We start from the raw sequence: 7,033 nt of genomic DNA on the forward strand, positions 1-7,033 counted from the left end.
TCGGTATTAAGAGTATCTTTGGTAATTTATTAATAAATACCATTAATATTTATCAAATATAATAAATTACCAAATACTGTTAAATGTATAATTAGTGTCAATAATTACTGTAATTGATAACTATTGTTATTTTACCGAAATTTGATAAAAATTATTAATAAAGTTACAAAAAAATACTATAATTTTGGATACTTTTTTATTTAATAATAATATAACTGTATGTATTTATGGTTATTTTTAATTATTTGAGTGACGTTTTTTGTACTTTTGGTATTTCTTGAAGTATTTATGGTAATTATTTTTATTAATAAATACTGTTATTTATCAAGAAAAGTAGACATTTTCAAAAATAGTCGTAAAATAATTAATAAATAAGGATTAAATCAATTACCATTATATTTATTAAGAGTATTTATTAATAAACACCATTTTCGGTATTAAGAGTATCTTTTGTAATTTATTATTAAATACCATTAATATTTATCAAATATAATAAATTACCAAATATTCTTAATAAATATAATTAGTTCCAATAATTACTTTTTTACCTAAATTTGATAAATATTATTAATAAAAAGTACAAAAAAATCCTACAATTTTAGATAGTGTTTGATTTAATAAATAATATAATTGTATTTATATATAGTTATTTTTAATTTATTTTCAGTGATTTTTTTTTGTAATTTTAGCTAATACTTAAAGTACTTTTTTGTACTTTTGGTATTTTGAAGTATTTTTGGTAATTAATTTTATTAATAAATACTGTTAATACTGTTATTTATCAAAAAATAGTAGTCATATTCAGAAATTATCATAAAATTATCAAAAAATAACCCTATTTATTTAAATCAATTACCATTATTTTTCTTGAGGATATTTATTAATAAATACCATTAATTTTTATCGAATATAATAAATTACCAAATATTGTTAATAAATATAATTGGTGTTAATAATTATTGTTATTAATAAAAATAAAAACCAACCTGTAGGTGGACCCGGTTTTGCAGAGGTCGTAGGTCACTAATTTGACCATCTAGGTTGAACAAGTCAAACCGTTCCACGTCAACACTCTATATATTTAAATAAGTATATTTATATGCATGCATAAATGTGAATAATGTACATATATGCGTGCAAATATATGTTTTATCAATACTTAGTGTATAATTATGTTTTACATATAGTATATATATTATTTTATATTTAATTTATATTTTTTATTCAGTTTTTTATTTTTTATTTATAAAAATATTAAAAATTATGATTTGAGGCCAAAAAAGTGTTTTTTTTCACGAAAATAGCGAGGCAAGGCGCCCATGGCACCTTGGGATGCATGGATTTTGAAAAGTTACCCAAAATCAAAAACAAAAAAAAAAAAGATCACCTCAATCAGACATCTAAGTGCAAAGTTATGGCCTTCGAAAGATTGCACATACTAAATGGGTCAACGATTTAACCATCCGGGTCAGATCATTTTTTACCAAGTCAACGGTGTTTAAGCAAAGGGTGGGTTTCAACAAAATTGGATTCAGAATCAAGTTAAGGTGACGGTTCGTACAATTTAACATGCTAGGTCGACAACGAATTGAAAACATTGATATCATTTTAGGTCGATTTTCAATTTGGTCAATCAATTCAAAAGAAACTTAAATAATTAAATTTAAATTTAAAAAATATATATATAACAATATTATTAAAAATAATTTAAATTTTAAAATATAAAATATTTTAGACTAAGAAATATGGGAATTTTCTCACTTTTAGGCTAAGAAATTTTGGTCAGTTTACAAATGGCCAAACTGAAACCAACTCGACTTGGTTAGGTTGGAAAATTATTGAACCGAAGCCAATTGGAAGTACTAGAAAATCAACCAACTCAGGTCAAATTGGGTCAAGATGGTCAGTTTCATCAATTTAATGAACAACTCTAGTTGAAATTAATTATTATTATTATTATTATTATTGTTGTTGTTGTTGTTGTTGTTGTTGTTGTTGTTGTTGTTGTTGTTGTTGTTGTTGTTGTTGTTTTTGTTGTTGTTGTCAATTGTCTACTATTATATATTTCTATTATTTAGCTTTCACTTAACAAAGTCCATTCATAAATTATTGAACCGAAGCCAATCGGAAGTACTAGAAAATCGACCAACTCAGGTCAAGTTTGAACAACATGGTCGGTTTCATCGATTTAATGAACAACTCTAGTTGAAATTAATTATTATTATTGTTGTTGTTGTATTGAAAAAATTATTAAAAATAGTACATAGAATATAAATAATTATTAATTATTTAAAAAATTAAAATATTAAACAATTGTCTACTATAATATATTTCTATTATTTATCTTCCGCTTAACAAAGTCCATTCATTACACGGGTTCCCGCTAGTAAATACAAACGATAATGCTGTAGTCAACCACAAAAATTCTCCTTCTCAAAACTCCTGTTGTGTCTCTTGGAAACTAACAAATAAATTATTTAGTTAGACTAAAATAGTAAATAAATATTTTAAAATTATTCAGATTGTATTTAAAAGAAATCTAGGTAGGATTTGTTTAAGAGTTTTTGAATATTTAAATGCTTATACATGGCTAAAAGAAAAGAGTGAATTGATCTCTAAGCTCGTCAGGTCCACATACTCAAAGCGGTGAAAGAAAAACTAAAAGAGTGAATTTCCTACAACCATTCTCAAAGATCACTCACTAAAATGCTAATATGCCAATGTTTGAAAGAAAAAAAATAAAAAAATAAAAAAAAAATATATCACCAATTGGTTGGTAAGGTCTCCTGTTGATCGTAGCAGAGACTTGGGATCGAATCCCGCCTTCACCTGGGTTGGGAGGTCATGGGTTGGGGGATGGGCTACCCCTAGGGGTGTCAACGGTATTCGAAAATCCAATTTCGAATTCGAGATTGGACATAATCGAATTCGAGATTGGACATATTCGAAATTGAATATTAATTTTTAATATCCATCTGATATCAAATTTTTTAATTGGATTCAAATTCAGATATTACCTGATTCTATTCGAATTCTACCCTGTTGTGTAGCCCTTAGAAGACATAAAAAAAAAAAAAAAAACATTGGCAGGTTCACATTTCATATATTCGGGTTGGCATGCAACCACGGCTGCAGTATATCTTTTCTCCCCCCTCTCACTACATTTGTTGTTGAAAAGAAAACAAATTATAATGATACCTTCCATTCAACTCTATCCCTTGAATCAAAATTCAAAGAAGCAAGTTTCAAACAAAAAACAAATCAAAAGTTATTCATTCACTTGAATTGAACTTTCAGTTGGTAAATTGAAACATTGGTGAAATAGGGGAGAGAAATAAAGCAAGAGTATTTACATATAAAAATAAGTTAGTATGGCAGATTGATCTGTAGAGGTTAATTTTGCCATTAAAAAGCAATAATGGTGCATATAGACCACTATAGTTGAATCATTGATAACTCCAATATGAGTTCACATCTCGTACTTGTTATCGGCAGATGTTCCTAATACATGGTTGAGATGTGCTGTGGGGGGCAGATGTGAATTCTTTCGATATTTCAAAGAATGAGAAAATATGAGAAAAATAACCTGAAATTTTTTATGGGTTTCAATGAAGTTCCAAATTTTATGCTGCTCTCTAGATAGTGTTGCATGGACAAGGTAGGGGAATTGGAATCCAACACATATCCAAAGGTCTGACTCGACAAGATGAGATAGCATATGGACTCGCTTAGTAAAAATTGTATGAAATATTAAAATATAGTTCATATTTTTTGAATTGTTACATTATATACCTACAAAAACGCCACCTTTGTTTACATTTAATACAAAATATGGAGGATTCATCTTATAGATTGGCTGTTCATTTACCTAGAAGTCCCTTCAATAATCTGTGGAGTATTGAACTCGAACACTTGTCCGACACAGCACATTATCCATTTTAAGAGAGCTCATATGACATTTCCTCTAAATCAACACTTGAGTTCTCTTCGGTTTTCAGATTTTGAGAGGGGAGAAATCAGTTAATGGGATTTTGGTTTCTATTGATTCAGATATCTATGTTCTTTTTTCAGAATTGTGTGGTTTGCAGAAAATTCATTTCCCCTAATTATTATCACTTATCCATCTCCCAAGTGGATAACTTTTTCATTTGGAGGAAAAAGTTGTCAACACATAAATGGGACAATAATGTCCTTTTATGGATAAAATAGTTATTATCTTATTTACCTGAAAAATTGGCTGCGTTTGGTTGCAATACAAATGCAAATAAGTATATTATATATTTATTCATTTTTCAGTTCATGAATGCAAACACGGTTCACATTTTAAACTGTTTTTGCATTCATCTTGTTTGTTTGAAATCAGTACAAAAGTGTAGGCCCATCATTAAATGCTCCAACTATCTTATGCTCCAATGCCTTAACTTTGGCCAAAAAGTTAATTATCAAAAGAACACAAAATTGTATCCAAAATATAGGTATAGTAATACTCTCTTTTCAGAATACGTAAGTGTCAAAAAATACATTTTTACTCTGATAATCATTACTTTTTTACGTATCAAACAAATGCTTGTAAACGGAGCCAAAAGAATAGATAAATGACTTCCCAAAAAACGAATCGGACCTTAATAGAAAAGATCTGTGAATTCCCTACTGTCAAAGATAATATAAGTCATCATGTTTATGAAAATTACTCTGATTAAAAGGAATCTTAAGCATCTTGGACACATCCTCCAAAACAAGTTAGCTTCATCCTCACGGGATTTAATTAGCCCAGCAGGTTCAGAAAGCAACAAAGCAGTCAGTTCTCCAGCTAAATGCCAAAATTCTTTTCAAATCCTACTGTATTCAGCCTTCCAGTTTCACATCTTTAGTACAACCCGTGTGCAGCTAGTAATTAACTCACTACAATATGTAGGGACGGGGAACCGGAATATACTGGTCAATCGTGATACTCCAGATCGCCCTGATGTGTGGGCCCTGCATGGGCATGTGGCATATTGTAATTGGCCCAGTAGAGCTCTCCTCACACTAACCTCATATCCATATCTCACTATGTATTGGGAATATCTCCTCATAAATAATAAATATAAATACAGGAAATGTTTCCAATGTACGACCAGGACATACTATGAAGTCGATGTAAAAAGCATTCTATGAGAAGCAAATCCGGACTCCACTTGAACATTGTACTTCACATTTTGTAATACATTCATCATGGACAAAGGTTTAAGGGGCTGCTTGATAACGGCTGAAAATTGATGAAAAAAAAAATAACTCATTTTGCTTTGTCATTTAGTGGATAAAATATTTTTTTTCAACTTCAGTTTCAGCCATTAAGGAGACCACAAAGCAACAAGGCAATAAGTTTTTATATAGGTAAAGCAGTGTTTTTTGTTCAACCACTTCATCAGCTGTTATAAAATAGACCGCTGTTTTTGGTTTGAAAGAAATGGTAGGGAAAGGAAGGGAAAATACCTGTGTTTGGTTTTCCTACCTTTCCCTTCCTTACCCTACACAAGGTTCTAAATATCAACATGGCTGTGTCAGTACATTTTTTTTATGTTTTATTTTTTTTTTTTTTTGAAACCGGTTCAGAGGGGTCGGTTTAAGGCCCGGTTACCCTCTAAACCAGTGGTTGGCCTTATACAATCCCTGGAGGGGCATTCGGTAAGCCATCGATACTTTGAACCTTGACCCTACACCTTTCCTTTCAAACCAAACACAATGTAATTGATTTGCGCATAAAATTATGCCCGACTATGTACATCAAGCCAATTAACAATGGATTTGATGTTACTCCGGGATAACTAGTTAACTACCATGCATTGTCTATAGAATAAATTCAGTCCTTCGCATGGGAGTATCCCAAGACATCAAGGTTCAAAGTATAAATATCACAAAGAGTTTCGAAATGGTAATTTTAAGAAGGGAAAATCTATGATGTGGGAAAGACATGGTATGAAAAGAGTTTTGACCAATCGAAACCCACCTATGAATTTTGATAAGTAACACCTGATTGGCTACCACATTTATGATTCTAATTGATTAGTCAGGAGTTATTCAGATATCATCTTTCCCATATCATAGTCGAGCCCTTTTAAGAAATGTAAGAAGACTTGCTTGGGAAATGTTAGGATAATGTAAATGGAAATGGTAGAAAAAGAAAGCTCTTATAGATCTTAAAATTACTTCAATAACACATTTTAGAGCAGAACTAACCATACAAGATGTATAAACCACTGTTTTCAAAACTGAACCGGACCAGACAGTCGGACCAGAAAAACCGGGAACCAATCACCTGACCGGTTTTGTTTTCCTCCAAAACCGTTGATTTTGGTCGGCAAACTGCTGAACTAGTCGGTTAATCGTTCGAATGGTTTTGACCGTTTTCCAATTTTTTAAATTTTTTATTTTTTTGTCAAAACGGGTTGGCCATTCGGGTTGAACGGTCAAACCGTTTGAACCAATAACCGGACCCCTGACCGGTTTGATCACCGGTTCATTTTTAAAAACCATGGTATAAACACATTAGGAATACATGCTTTTTGACAAGTAGAAATGCATGCAATTGACATACTGGATATGAATCAATTATAATTTATGCAAAATAAACATAAATCCATTACACTTTTTGAATTTATTTAAATTTATACTCGGAAAATCTAAGTTGTCCATACCATACTGACAGCCTAACTCAGGTTGATATGAGTTGGAGTCTCCTGCCAACAAAATACGTTCCAACACCTCCCAACATGATCTGGCACCACACAACACATACATGGTGAGTCTCACATTTATGATAGGTCCCATTCTCATGGTAAGATATGCAGTGTCGGATCAAGTTGAGAGGTGTTGGAACATGTTTTGTTGGCAAGTGATCCCAACTCACATTAATCGGAGTTGGCTGTCAGATCAAGTTTGAGAGGTGTTGGAAGCATGGTTTTTAAAACCGACCTAGTGATCGAACCGATCAAGGGTCCAGTTACCAGGTCGAACAATCCGACCATTCAAACCGAATGATCGACCCGTTCTA

The sequence above is a fragment of the Nelumbo nucifera genome, chromosome 2, assembly GCF_055504915.1.
Source record: "Nelumbo nucifera cultivar China Antique chromosome 2, China Antique-T2T, whole genome shotgun sequence".
NCBI classification, from domain to species: Eukaryota; Viridiplantae; Streptophyta; class Magnoliopsida; order Proteales; family Nelumbonaceae; genus Nelumbo; species Nelumbo nucifera.